The 15,663-nt window shown below is 34.8% G+C and overlaps 1 pseudogene; it reads left to right on the top strand.

The window, feature by feature from the left end:
* The first annotated feature begins 14,183 nt into the window (after nt 1-14,183).
* On the top strand, nt 14,184-15,422 carry LOC122099598 (annotated as a pseudogene).
* Nucleotides 15,423-15,663: the final 241 nt, after the last annotated feature.

Consider the following 15,663-nt stretch of genomic DNA (forward strand, 5'->3'; position numbering starts at 1 on the left):
TTTTAAATCAGAAATAATTTTAACTTATCTGTTGAAATGAGTAGTACAGAAACTAAAGATATTTCTAGTGCTTGTCTGAGAAAATTATATTTTAAAATATTCTATATTCTGTTGTTTGTACAATTTCCATAAAGTATTTCATTCTCTCCTAGATATAATACATTGAATTCTACATCGTTTTATAATATGTAGGTTCATTAATAAATGTGTCCTTTAAGATTGCATTCCATATAGAAACAGTTTAAGATTCCTTTTTTTCCTAGGTCCTTATACTATTTTATTTCTTTGGGATAAAATGACAATGTTATCTAATTTAAAAACTTTTGTAAAGTTTATGCTTTTTAAAGGCCTTTCTAAGTTGAAAACTTAATATACTGATGTCAAACTTACTTTCAATTCTATGAATTACATATATTGTTACACTCGTATTTTTGTAATCAACTTTTTATTAACTTTTTTTCATTTCTTGCATCTAAAGAATGAAAAAAATTGGACTACTCCACAAATTTTCATATTATCCTGTATTTCATATCATCTCTGTATTGTTGTAATTTTGGTATACGTGCTGCTGAACCATGTAGTATCTTCTAAATTTAAACAGTTAATGATGCAATCTTTATGTAGGCATATATCTTTGGTTGCCTATTTGTAACAAGGAAACCTTATTGTTCCTTAACAATGCTATTGATTTCTTTTCCTAAAAGAAATTTATATTGTTCGGTCTATTGCTCACATTTGCAATTTTTTTGTCAATGAATATTTTTTTTCATTTTAAATTTGATCATACTTTGAAGCATTTATAGCCAGGTCCAAAGATGATGGCTTTTTCAAATACTTATTTATCCAACTGAGTTAGCTTTGTGGAGCTAATGGATTCAAAGTAAGCCTTGCTTAAGAGCTACTTGTAAAATTCTGCAGCATAAAATTTCCCAAATGAGGTCTTACTGGATCAAATGTCTACCTGACCATTTACTCTTCTTCCATGTAGCAACAGATCAACCAGAATATCTTACCCTGAGAGCATAGATTGTCTTACTGAAACTAAACTATTATTAGATACAAGGGATCATAGAGAGATGAACAATTCAGACAGAACTTTTCAGAATAGAAGGTATTTTATCAAAATACAATTATTTAATATACCTACCATTTCAAAAGCAGCTAAAGCCAAGAAGGTGAAAAAATTGTTCATATGCATGATTACCTAATGTTCTGGCCTGTCAACCATCCAACCAGGCAGGAACTTACACTACTGCCTTTCTATCACCAAATATTCCCAAAGCTCCAGGAGATGTCCATATGTTTCTCCTCATTATTAGGCCTTAAATTGGTAATGTTTTAATCAGAGTGTTTCCTCGTGTGTCCAGGTTGTAAATCTGCAAATGGTAATGCTTTATTTCTAACTCTCCAAACACTGAGGTAGAGATAATGGAATAATACTTTAAAACAGAGTTGCCTTTGATACCCTAACCACAACAGAACAATGCAAAACATGTGTCCATTTTATTATATTATATATAGTTATATTTTGTATTTATATGTGCTGATTTTATATTTCACACAGTGAATCTTACTAGAAATAATTGATAATTTGACAAAAAATTATATTTCTTTATTCCAATAAATAGATTGGAATATAAACAATTAGGTTTAGAATATATATTAGAATATGAAAAGTATCAATGCAATGTATTTCGTACAAACTTGTGATATCTTCAAAGTGCTCTTGGTCTTCTGAATTCACATGGTAAAAAAAATGTTGTTTTCCTATAATCTATAAAGTATTTTACTCTGCTGCTCTATTCATTATTTTAACTCGCTGGTCCTAAACAGTTTTTCTCCATATTTCTGAAGTATTCCTACTGATTGTATCCAAATTTTGCTGATATGGTATCTACAAGATATTTTTTTCTGCAGGACCCACAGTTCCTAGGATCCCAGGTCCAAGTTACCTGCATCATCAAATAACAGAAGCAAGACTTCTCACCTAGGCCCATGCAGCATGCCAACAGAAAGTAATTGAAGACCCATCTCAATTTCTCATTTCCTATAATTTTTCAGGGCCCGAATTCTTTGAGAAAAAAGGAATTTTCAGTAAGCAATTGTGAAATGCAATGCAACTTAAAATAAAAGATGATATCACAAAATCTGAGAGAATGTACTGTAATTCAAACTTTCAATTTACAGATGACCAGTCCACATGAGTGAATGTGATCAAAAATATCACAAGATTATTTTTATACCACTCTCCTAATGATTAATGAAAGATTTCAGTCCAGCGTATATAGGCCAAAAAAGTAGATCCTGGAAGGATAGAGCCATAATTGGTCTACCAAGACCAGGAAAACTTGACTTAGAGGTCAAATATAATTCAGAAAAACATTAATTGAGAAGATCCTTAGTACTTCAAAACACTAGTACTTCAGTAAAACTTGGTTCCATAGTATAAAAATGTCGTCATTCTCAAAACAATGATAACCTACATTTAATCTCCTGAAATTATATTCTTTTTCAAATACACTTTTAAACATCACATTCACCTAAATAACATTTGACAAATAGATTATGTTTAGTGGCATTACAAGTTTTTCAAGTGTAGGGAGCAAGTTACAATAGAGTTGATTTATTTACCCAGCACCAATGCCAAACAGGCTCAACTATTCATTAAAGTATAGAAATAGTTCCGCCCACCATTTGTGTGTTAGTAGATGCCTTTTAGAAATGTGTTAAATAGATCAGCCTCCTATATTTCAAACCCAAATGTTAACTAATAAATTAAATTTCATCACTTAAAGAAGGTACATTTGAAAAAGTCACAAATAGTTGCCTCATCATATGTTGTTTTATGTTTTCCCCATCTGTCTAACATAGTAAGAAATATGACTTTAAGTCTTGAATATGAGTATTCATCAGAGATGTGACAAACATAAAATCTGTCTTCTATTTGTATCATATTCCTCGATAGTAGTAAATCTTAGTTTTCTCCATTTTCCAAAACTTATATGTAGTAGATATTATCCCATTTCAAACAAAATAATCACACACCATTGTACAAAGACATTTATAAAAATTGGTAATTAGGAATACATTCTAAGCTATTTTAAAACTTTCTTTTTGACTAAAGATTAATCTTCCAAATGGATGAAAATAAAAGCATGTCTAGGTCCTTCACATCTACAGTCTTACAAATTATTATTGCAGATGAATGAATTATGGAAATATAAGCTGACATCAGTTTAAATATATGCAGGTTTGAAACTCCATGTAATGTATATAAAACTTTCAAAGTATTAACAGTTTACCAGAATGACTACCAAGAAATTGAAACCAGAGAAGAATAATAGTAAAGACGTAGAATGAATGAAAAATGGAACAAGTGGAAAGTATATTTAGAATACTCAATGTACACATGTGATAAAGGAAGTGGTAAATCTGAAATAAATCTTGAAAAGGGGGTTGGTTGAGAATGATAGAAAAAGTAACTCTGATCCAGGAGCATTGGACAATTAGATGAACATATTTAATTGAAAAACAATTGCACGACCTTTTGAACTTCAGTTAAAAAACACAACAAAAAACAAAAACACATAAAACTCACAACCAAAGAGCAATCCCTAGAGAGTATGAATATGACCTCTCAAAATTTTAAGGAGTTAATGAAGGGCAGTCTTGGGAAAAGCAAACAATGCTTTTCAAAGAGGGCAGTTCGGGGTAGGGGAGAATTTTGAATAGATTTAAATAGATTGTCTAAGGTTATAAATCACCTACATCTGCTGCAAATATTATCTTTCTTCTGTGAGTTCTCTTTGTCTGAAATGGGTACTGCAGTCCTGACCCACACTTGATAGCTTCTGAAGATAGAATGGAAGAAACAAGATCAAGAACCTAATAGGTGCTGTCCACTGGAGAGAAAACAATCCTCTATGTTTTCTCTCATCTCTCTTCACTACTCTTTTTTCATACTTTTAAGTGAACTGATTTTGAATTATATTTTTCTTTCTTTGTTCTGGCAAGGTAATTGGTCAAAGTAGTTCACTAAATATTATTTGCCTTTTTATTCTATCATGCTGTTTACTTGTCCAAGAGTCCATTAAACTTCACCCTTGCATTTGGTTGCCACGACAACCCCACATCTATGTTAATGAGGACAAACTCTAATGTAAAACTTTGTCTCCAAAAAATTGTTCCCAGATGCTGTGATCACAAATATTTGGCTATAATTTTTTTTTTACCTTGAAAGTCTTCTTGTGTCTAAAGTGCACACAAAAATAAGTACTCCACCACTTTTTAGTTCAATCACTTCTAACCTCAAAGATATATTTTGATAACAAGATGCTTAGAGGAAATCAAAGAATACTCCACTTTTATCTTCTCTCTTAAGACTCACCTTAGATACCATATCAGTTTCAGTGAAGTTATTCTTTGAAAAATTATTTCAATAGATTATTCTTCTCTTGGTCTTGCATTTGTTCAGCAAGATGTATGGGAAAGAAGAGTTAAATCATCCATTCCTTGGATGACAGTGTCTGTTACAAAGGACAATGCTTCTATGGCTAATTCTATGTCCTCCTCTTAGCTCTTGGTTGATTTCCAATTAATCCCTGATTCTTGGCTTCAAGTCCAGTGAAGCTGAAGGACTATAAGGTCCCCCAACCCCACCCCGCCCCACTATATCTTCATATTTTCTCTTTTAAAACTCTTTTAAGTTGCCTCATTTGGACGCAGAATTTATTTTCATGTCTTCATTCAATCTGTTCTGCATTGTAGTCAGCCAAATAGGCTCTATAAAATCACTTTAGGTAGCAAAAATATTAAGACAATATATATATAAAGGTTAGGCCTCCCTCCACTTCTGAAGCCAATATGCTTAACTAGGTCTTCTAAGAACACTGTTTTCTTACCCTTTCAATTTGCTCAATTCTTTTCTGATCCTAACATTTTTGGCTTATGTAATAAGAGAAGTCTTTACTATCTCATGTTAATAAGGATATTATTTTTTGTGAGCTACTTAGAAATGTGTAATCATTGTAGTATCCAATCAGATTTTCTTCTGTGTTTCAGTGCTTCACGTTCAAAGACATTGTAGAAAGTGTTACAAACAGAAAAGTGTGAACCCAATACCATGTTTCATATTGGAGGGCACTTTCGCCCTAAATATTTTGACCAAAATTATCTTTTTCAAAGAATTATTTTGGTAGTTAAAGATATCTAAATTCACAAATTTAGATATCTTAGTTTTTTAAGAACTTTGAATTTCACACAGTGAGAGTATATTTCCTGGTTAAGGACAATTCTCAAAGGAACCTACAGGATTTACAGTAAGATTTCTAAAGTTTGTTTAGTGTGAAAATGAGCTATCGTCACCCACATTGCTCTCTCTTAACTAAGTCTCCATAGATTTCTTTGCATGAAAGCCTATTTTCCCAGGCAATTTTCTTAATAAGCTAAATTATTAAAAAGTTTGAACAATCAAAATATACCTGTCATAATTTTCAAACTCTTTTGAAATTCCTTTATCAGAATCACATATTCACTAATCCTAATTCAACCTTTACCATCAAAAACAGTTAACATGCTGTGTTCATGATATACTGTCCACACAACTATTATTTTCCAGTGGGTTTATGTGTACATATGACCATATAAGCTGATGCTGAGCAAAATGAACTTCAAGATAGGGAACAGAGATTTTGTTTGTAGTTGTTGTTTGTAACGTATTATGTGATTTCTTTTTTCTTTGGGTTTTTTCCCTTATGGTTGTTCCCTGCTGTATTTGATTTTGGTGCCCTGTGTATTGTGTATACATTTACCTTAATTAGGGAAGGGAAGTTCAACAACAAAATGGTGAGACAAAGGACAAAAGGAAAACCAATGCAATAGCAATACTCACATGACATTATGTTGGAAATATACATTACAACTCTGAGGGGTACTGAGGTGAAGGAAAACTGTGAGAAAAATGAAGGAGGGGCTAACAAGTTTGAAAAGGTATGTATTCATTACCTTACAATTACTGTAACCCCATTGTACAGCAATTTGATAATAAAATTAAATTTTAAAATAAGCTGCATAAAATATAATTGCACTCTATTTTTACAGTAAATATTATTCTTTATTTTATGTAGTAATTTTTTTTAGAATCAATACTATTTGGCATCTAATTCGAAACAATTACTCCTTTTTTATCAGAGCGTCATCAACTTGAATGTTATCCAACTAGACAATATTTTCACAATAAATTTGCCAATATTTTGAAAAAAGAATAAATTTAGTACTTTCTCACACTAAAACCAAAAACAGTTTAACTCTATGGAAACCAATAACTTTTAAAAGTAAATCATACTGAGCATGTTTTCAATGTAAAGATTTACACTAAATTATTGTAGTTATAATGCCATCATTTATTTCTAGGGGCAAACACATTTTGTGTCAAGCCTAAATGAAAATATAACACAGTATATACAAAGCTTTGATAAAACACAGGTCTGGCTTACAATGGGAACACTTAAGTTTGCATGTGAAGTGGTGTTGCAGGGTTGTTAAATCCATCCTTTTGATGAACTTGACATGATGAAATTACCTAACCATACAGTTCACTGGACAGATACTGCTGTTTTTTATATATATATATATATGTATATATATATATATATATATACACATATATATGTATATATATGTATATATATACATATATATATACATATATATATATGTATATATATATACATATATATATACATATATATATGTATATATATATACACACACACACACACACACACACACACACACATATATATACACATATGTATGTATTTATATATTAAGTGGCACATAAATAAAAATAAAAAATTTACAATGAATAAATTTAGTGAACAGATAACCTTTCCCAAAGAATTATTTTACCTGAGGCCGGGCGTTGGTGGCTCACGCCTGTAATCCTAGCTACTCAGGAGGCTGAGATCTGAGAATCGCGGTTCAAAGCCAGCCCGGGCAGGAAAGACCGTGAGACTCCTATCTCCAATAAACCACTAGAAAACCGGAAGTGGCACTGTAGCTCAAGTGGTAGAGCGCTCGCCTTGAGCTGAAGAGCTGAGGGACAGCACCCAGGCCCAGAGTTCAAGCCCCATGACCAACCAAAAAAAAATTATTTTACCTGAATAAATTCATGTCTTATAGTCTCCAATTCTATATCACACTTAAATGTCTGCTGATCCCCTTCAGCTTTTTCATAATATTGGTTTTTTATTTTTTTCAGATGAAAAAGCCTGTCAATAAATATACTTGTATGATATTCCTTTCTTTAGAAAATGAAAAGCACATGGTGTAATCTGGCTCTTTATGTGTCTTCAAAATCAACTTTCATAATTTCAAGTACATATTGACTTCGACTTAGATCTCTCATTTTCTTCCAATAATACCTATGGGAAGGAGAAAATGAAGGCTCATTCTGTTACTGTGGGAGCTTCTGTTATTAATCACTGGAATAAATATTATGAAAATAAATCTCTGAAATTATTTAGAGAGATGACTTGAAAGTTACCTTTGTACACACTCATGTTAGTCCCTCAACTAAATCAGAGAATTTAAAATAAGTAACATTTTACCTGAGAGCCAGGGGCTTATGCCTGTAATCCTAGCAATTCAGGAACTGAGATCTGAAGGTGGTAGTTCAAAGCTAGCCCTGGCAGGAAATCCGTGACACTCTTACCTTCAATTAATCACCAGAAAACCGGAAGTGGCACTGTGGTTCAAGTGGTAAAGTGCGAGCATTTATCTAAAAAGCTTAGGGAGATTGTCCAGGCCTGGAATTCAAGCCCCATGACCAAAAAATATAAAAAAGGAAAAAAAGGGTGAAAAGCAACATTTTAAAGCTAATGTGCACATATACACAAAAATTGTCTAGAAATAAAATTATAACAGCCCCTGGACTGGCAAAAAAAGAGATTAAAGTGAAATTGCTTTCAATCATTCATGTAGACAATCTGTACTGAGGGCAGGGTATTGGAGCTCACATCACTAACTAAAGGGGTAGAAATTGAGAAGATCACTGTTCAGAACCAGTGTGCAAGGAAAGTAATAAGATTCTCATAACATCTTAAAGCCTGGGACGTTGGAATGCATTTGTGATACTAGTTACTTGGCAGACAGAAGTGAAGAACTTAGCCTCTGTTCAGCCCTCAGCAAAATTGATAATCTATGAGCAAAGTAACTACATTGAAAAAAGTATTGTTCTAATGGTAGAATACTTGTTCAGCCAACGAAATATCTAAATTTATACTCATTTCTTAAAAGAGAAAAAAAAGCAAAGAAAGAAAGAGAAAAGAAAGAGAAAGAAAGAAAAATAGAATAGGAGGAGGAGAGAAGGAAAGGAAAGAAGGAAGGAAGGAAGAAAGGAAGGAAAGAAAGAAGGAAGGAAGGAAGGAAGGAAGAAAGGAAGGAAGGAAAAGAAGAAAGAAAGGAAGGAAGAAAGAAAGAAAGAAAGAAAGAAAGGAAAAAAGAATAGAAAAGAAAGAAAGGGCAGAAGAAAGTATGGGAGGAAGAAAGAAAGGAAGAAAGAGAAGTATAAATAAAAATCTCAGCAGGTGTTAGATGTTAATAATGACCCTAAATACTTTTAGTTATAAATGCCATCATTTAATTCCCTGGGAAGAGACATTTTGTATCAAGCCCTGTTGTATGGACTTGGGACCCACGAAAGACCACCAGAGACCACGACCAACGCAAACAGCAAAAGAGACATTTATTTGCAAGCTGAAGCTTGGTCCTCCGCACATCAGGTAACCAGTGACGTTAAGAGTCCCAGAGCACAAAATCAGCACAGCTTTCATAGTACTGAACAAACAAGTTTAGGGAATTTCCACACAAGCAGTTAAATGATTGGTTTGAGTCCACCCTAACTGCTCTGCCCTTTTTCTGAACTATTGGTTTATAATGTTCCTGGAACACTTGGGCAACTGTTATTCTTTCTTAAGGGTGGACAGGTTTGGTGGCATCCTGTATTTTTTTTAATCTATCTTGGGGTTACTCTGAGGGCCGCTTAGCACAATATGGTGTGGTTAATCTCAAATTGGAGTTACTTTGGCTCTTCATTTTCTCCTCTTCTAGAACATCGGGGACCAATCATGGTCTCCTAATTGGCACAGTCTTCTATATTTACAGTTTGGTATTGGGATCTCAGAACTAATAGATGGACTGTGCTGATTCTCTTTTTACAAAGGACACCAGTCTACAAGGTCCATTTGTGAGTAACAAAATTAACAGGAACAAAGGCCCTTACATTTTCTTCCAGCAATCCTGACTCGGTATACCACACCTAACTTACCTTTATACCAGCTGTACTTGTAAGCTCCAATTTTAAGACATACTCACACCATTTGCTACATACTTAAACTTTCTGATGTTACATACATAAACTTTCTGATGTTTGTCTTCTTTACGAACATTTTAAGACAATCCTTACTTTTTAAATCATTTCTTATCTAGAGGATTCCAATTTTTCCCAAATTCCTTTCTTAAGTCTTTCTTTACTACACTCCTCTTCTTTACAATTCCTTGAGCTCCTTTGTGGCTAGAATTTAAAACTGCCCATTTTTCCTTCGACTTGTGGAACCAAGTTATCTCAGAAAGCCTCAAGGCACCAGTGGGATGAAAAGCTTTCTAGATTTTAAGGCTCAGATTAGGGCTGGTTCTCATTCCTCCCTCTACTTCCATTGTTTTTTAAAAAAACTCTCCTTTATCTTTAAAACACACCCAGGAGGAAGCAGGTTATTAGCATACCAGAGCCAAACTAGGCTGTGACCCTGATGTATGTAAGGCAAGCCAGTGATATACTTGACCACAATATCCACTGTGGGAATAGAGAGGTTACTGGATATCACCAAAAGAATGTCCCACAAGATCTTAGTATTAGCAGCGTTCAACCAGGAAGCATTTTCAGGTGATGGAATCAGGCAGGAGTTGAGTGTACTTTTACCAGTGTGGGAGTGGTCTGGGTGATGATATAGATTTCCTCCAGGTGACTGTCAAGCTGTCATTGAACTTTACTCATTAGGGTGCGCAGCAGCAGCAGCAGTAGCAGGGTCTCTCAGTGGCTCAAAGGGACTGTCACACCTCATGCTAGGCTGCAAATTCCCACACATACCGGTTAAGGATACATTGCATAGGCTTGGCAGGCTATGACCCCACTAGTTTTTAAGACTATTTAGACAGTAGACCAGGACAATTAACCAAGATAACAATTTTTTTAAACGAGATAGTTCTTTTAATAAGGCTAGGATTTTCTAGGCAGATATAGAAGCCTCAGTCTTGTACTATTCTTTCCCATGTCTTTTCCTTCTGTCTATTTTGCCACATTTTTTTAAAAAAAGTGACTGTGGTCCCTTGTTCTCAAAAGGAGATGGTGAGCAAAGATTCATCTTCTGTCACTTCTTCAAGCTGAGTCAGGGGTGTTGATCCTACCTAACCAGGAACTTATATCCTAAGCCTATTTTACAAAGAGGTTACCAGGATTAGATGTCATTAAGAACAACATTTTAACTTTTGACAAATTCACAGACCTTTTTTCTGACTACAGCAGTGTAGATTATTTAGTCTTCTGGTTTGCAAAAGGATCTTTCTGGATGGCTTAGTAATGTGATCTCTAGTAACCTAAGAATGTCTGAGTTACCTATGCAGGCCTTCAGACAGATATCAATAGAAACACACTCTCAGGTTTACAAAATTTTTCCTGAGCAGATGAATTTCATGTAGCTGGAGTCAGCTCAAAAGTTACTGCCAATTAGAGCTTTGGGCACATACAGAGGTTAGGATCTAAACTATCCTCCACATTTTACAACCTTAGCTTTTTAGTATTATCATAGATGACTGACTAGTTCCTGTCCCTTACAAGTGATAGACTTTAGGCATGCTTACAACCTATCTTCTCATGACCTCCTGACTCTGACCAATTTTTGAAGGGCCATATACAAATGACTCTAGGATCTGACATTATTTCTGCCATTCAAGCAGTGGCTTACAATCTCTGGATGCTCCTCCATTGCTTTTTGTCCCAGGAGTGTCTTCTCCACACTGGGAAAAATGCCTCATTGGCATTTCCCTTAGTTGGTTGCTGGACTTGAACTTAGGGCCTGAGTGCTGTCCCTAAGTTCTACAGTTCAAGGCTCACGTTCTGCCATTTTGAATCCGAAAGCAGCTCTGCTTAATCTTTCAGCCTTTTGCTGGCTGAGTAGAGGTGACAGTCTCTCACTGACCTTTTTCTGCCCGAGCTGGATTCGAACCAGTTGCAAATCAATGAGTCGCAAAAATGCCACTTTATTCCAAGTAAAAGCAAGAAGGTGATCAACATAGAAGTAGCTTTTAAGCGAATCCTTACCTGAAACTTACTAAGAACCAAAGTTACATCTGACAAACTTACAAGAATCCTCACTCCTTTTTGTCAGCCTGCTGGGAACTGTTAAAAAAAATACCTATGAGAGCAAACTGAAATAGTAATTAAGCAATTATTTTGGTAATCCAAATTTTTCCTTTTTGTACTTTGAGGGAAATGTTTAGAACAATTTTACTTTTAAACTTTATATACAGAAATCAATTCCTAATTTATGAGCCTCCTATTAATTTGCTTTAATATTCTATACTTTAGTTTTTAGCTGCACTTTGAAAAATCCCTTGAACTCTCAAGGCTAGGTGTGTTACTCATTTCCTCTTGGCTGTTTGTTTTAAAACAGATACACATGAAATCGTTTAAACTCAAATAACATATTTTCTTAATGCAAAAATTACAATCACCATCATTTTACCAAGAATCTAGACTTAACACCTTTATGCCTTAAAAAAAAACATATCCAATGGCAGAATATCATTGAGAGCAAATCACGTTGCACAAATAAACTATTTAACCCTCTTTTTAAAGCCTTCTTACTTTTAATTTTAACACATCCAAGAGGCAGTTTTAGCAATGTTAATCAGATCTTCACATTACTCATTTTTACCATCACGTCTCCAGTGTCTATCTGCAGGAAAAAGTGAAAGAATAAAGATCGGCCACTTAGCCCTTCCTGTGGAAAGGCCACGCACCCAATCCGACTCTTTAGCATTAGATGAACTGTGCTTGTGCCAGCTTGTCCTCTTTCACCATGCGTGGACTCCTCCCATGGCCTGTTCCACCATGCATGACCAGCTAAACTGCACTTCTGCATGTTCACCATTCACTCCTAAAGAAAGGTATTCTGTTAGCTTCTAAGTTTCTCCTTTTTGTTAAGCCAGATATATTGATTACAGTATAAACAGCTTTATGCTGACATCAAATATAGTGAAAGCAGGGTTTATACTGTGGGGGAGGGAGGACATGGGGAAAAACCAGTTGTTTAAGGATACAGGTGGACCTGTTGCAACAATGAGAAGTACAAGTTGTCATGTCCAAAACTAGCTTTACAACGTCGGTGGGGGGGGAGGGGAGGGAAGGAGAAGGATTGGGATTGGGGGGTAGGGGGGAGGCTGGGAAGGGATGTGAAGGGTAAACAAAGGAGGAGGCTGCAATGCTTGGTAAGAAATGTATGCATTATCCTGCCCACATAATTGTAACTCCTCTGTACAGTATGTTCATAAATAAAATAAAATTAAATTAAAAAAAAACAGCTTTATGCATTCTAAAATACCAGATTTTCTAATTTTCAAGTTAAAGAATCCTTACAAAAACCTATTTTAAACAATGTGAAAATGCTTTAAAATGTTTTGGTAATGTCAAACCTCATAAGTTTTTGAATTTTAAAATTAAACTCACACAATTGTTACAAAATGCTAACAATTTCTATCATGAACAAGTTCACAAACACATACAAAACACACTCAAATCTTCAAGCAACCCAAAATCAAAATCAGTTGTACGTACATTTTCTAAAGTTTTCAAACAAAAAATTAAGAAAATATTTCTTTTAAACGAAGTAGTTTTGTAGAGCTTCATTTTCCCAGGGTTTGCTTGTTTAGCAAGGCAATTCAACAAGTGGTCTTGAATCCTTTCTGTTGGAGGAAGGATGCAGGGGGAGGGGGGGAGAGCCTGACACTAAACTGGCCTGATTTTTATCCAATTTTATTTTTATTTATTTATTTTTCTTAATGTGTTTTTTTAATTGTGAAAATACTGTACAGAGGGGTTACAATTACATGGGCAAGATAATGAGTACATTTCTTATCAAGCATTGAACCCTTCTCCTTTGTTTTCTCTTCCCATCCCTTCCTAGCCTACCACCACCTACTCCCCCAACTCTCCTCCCTTCCTCCCTCCCACCACAGTTGTAAAGTTCGTTTTCAACATAACGACTTGTACATCTCATTGTTGCAATGGGTCCAAATGTATCCCTATATAAGCGATTTATTTTTTCCCTTCCCCTCCACAAATTATACCGACATCAAATACAGTGAAAGAAGGGGTTATACTGTGGAGGAGGGACATACAAAGCTGCAAAGAAATAATCTTATAAACGTGTTAGAAACAATCGCATGAAAGAAAAAAACATTTGAATACATATCTTAGGTTCATTTCCCGAACATCACCTTATCTGACCTTTTCTGCTTGACTCATACATATACTACTTATTGAAAATAAGGGAAACCATGGAAACTATGTTTTTTTGGACCTGGCTTACTTAACTTGATATAATTTTTTCAAGTCTTTCCATTTCCTAACAAATGGGCCAATGTCATTCTTTCTGATGGAGGCATAGAATTCCATTGTGTATATATACCACATTTTCTTGATCCATTCATCTACTGCAGGGCATCTCTGTTGGATTCATATCTTAGCTATGGTAAATAATGCTGCAATAAACATAGTCGTGCTGGTAGCTTTAGTGTGGTCTTGTTTGTGATCATTTGGGTAAATGCCCAAAAGTGGGATTGCTGGATCATAGGGGAGCTCAAGCTGATTGAAAACGTTGGCAAAGTAGCAGGGTATAAAATTAACCCTCAAAAAGCAATGGCTTTTCTGTATGCCAACAATCAGAAAAGTATGTCTAAAATTAGGAAAGCAACTTCATTTGTAATAGCTCCACAAAAAATAAAATACCAAGAAATTAATTTAACCAAAGAAGTGAAGGACATCTGTGATGAAAATTTTGAAAATTTGAAAAATGAAATCAAAACAGAACTTAGAAATTGGCAAAAACTTCCATGCTCCTGGATTGGAAAGATCAACATTGTGAAAATGGCAATACTTCCCAAGGCTATTTACAAATTCAATGTGATACCTATCAATATTCCAACATAATTCCTCAAGGAAATAGAAGTTGCAATCCAAAAATTCATATGGAATACTAAAAGACCCCAAATAGCAAAAACGATCCTCAACAGAAAGAGCAGTGCTGGAGGAATATCAATATCAAATTTCAAACTCTACTATTTAATCCATTGCAATCAAAGCAGCTTGGTACTGACACAAGAACAGACCTCAGGACCAATGGAATAGAATTGAAAACACAAATAATTGTGAAGCCAAGCAGAAGTTTCCTTTTCATTCGGCACCAGCATTGGATGTTGACTGGCAGAGCAACAACACCTTTGCTTCATGTAGTACAGATTTGTGCATTCATGTCTGCAAATTAGGACAACACAGATCTATTAAAACATTCCAGGGACATAAAAATGAAGTAAATGCTATCAAGTGGGACCCCATTGGCAATCTTCTGGCCTCCTGTTCTGATGACATAACTTTGAAGATATGGAGCATGAAATAAGATAATTGTGTACATGATTTGCAAGCACATAATAAAGAAATTTATACTATCAAATGAAGTCCAACAGGACCAGGGACAAATAATCCAATGACAACCTTATGTTAGCAAGTGTGTTCTTTGATTCTACTGTTACGTTATGGGATGTAGACCGAGGGATTCGCATCCATACTTTGACAAAACACCAAGAACCTGTGTACAGTGTTGCTTTCAGTCCTGATGGCAAGTATCTGGCAAGTGGTTCTTTTGACAAATGTGTGCACAATTGAAACACAAGCAGTTGCTCTAGTTCACAGCTATGGGGGAACAGGTGGAATTTTTTTTTATATTTGCTCTTTTATTATAACTTTCTTTTTTTAATTTAATTTTATTTTATTTGTGAACATACTGTACAGAGGGGTTACAATTATATGGGCAGGATAATGCGTACATTTCTTACCAAGCATTGCAATAGCTAGTATATGTATGAGTCAAACAGGTGGAATTTTTGAAGTTTGCTGGAACGCAGCAGGAGACAAATTTTGAGCCAGTGCATCAGATGGTTCAGTTTGTGTATTAGACCCAGAAATAGCGCTACTAGTTGGAAGCCATGGGCCGACTATGAATGTGTACATATCCAAAATGACTGTCCTTGACCCATGTACTGCTACAGTCCCACCTGAACCATGGCCAGTCCACTATAGCCAAATCTAAGAGAAGTATATCCATGCAATGTATATATACAAAATTGCAGCCTGAAGATGACAGAGTTTTGTCACAGCTTGTGAATTCTGTTCACCAAGTGCTGGAATCTAATCTGCTGTGCCACTAAAATAGCATTTAGTAGTTTGGGATATGAAAAACAGAAGAGAGAAATAAATATACGCTATAAAAGCAGACCATATATGTACCAGAGTTTGTTTACTAAATGACAGCCTTGTTTCTCCCCTTTGAA

Source organism: Dipodomys spectabilis, unplaced genomic scaffold, assembly GCF_019054845.1.
Source record: "Dipodomys spectabilis isolate Male_0828 unplaced genomic scaffold, ASM1905484v1 ptg000524l, whole genome shotgun sequence".
Taxonomy (NCBI): Eukaryota; Metazoa; Chordata; class Mammalia; order Rodentia; family Heteromyidae; genus Dipodomys; species Dipodomys spectabilis.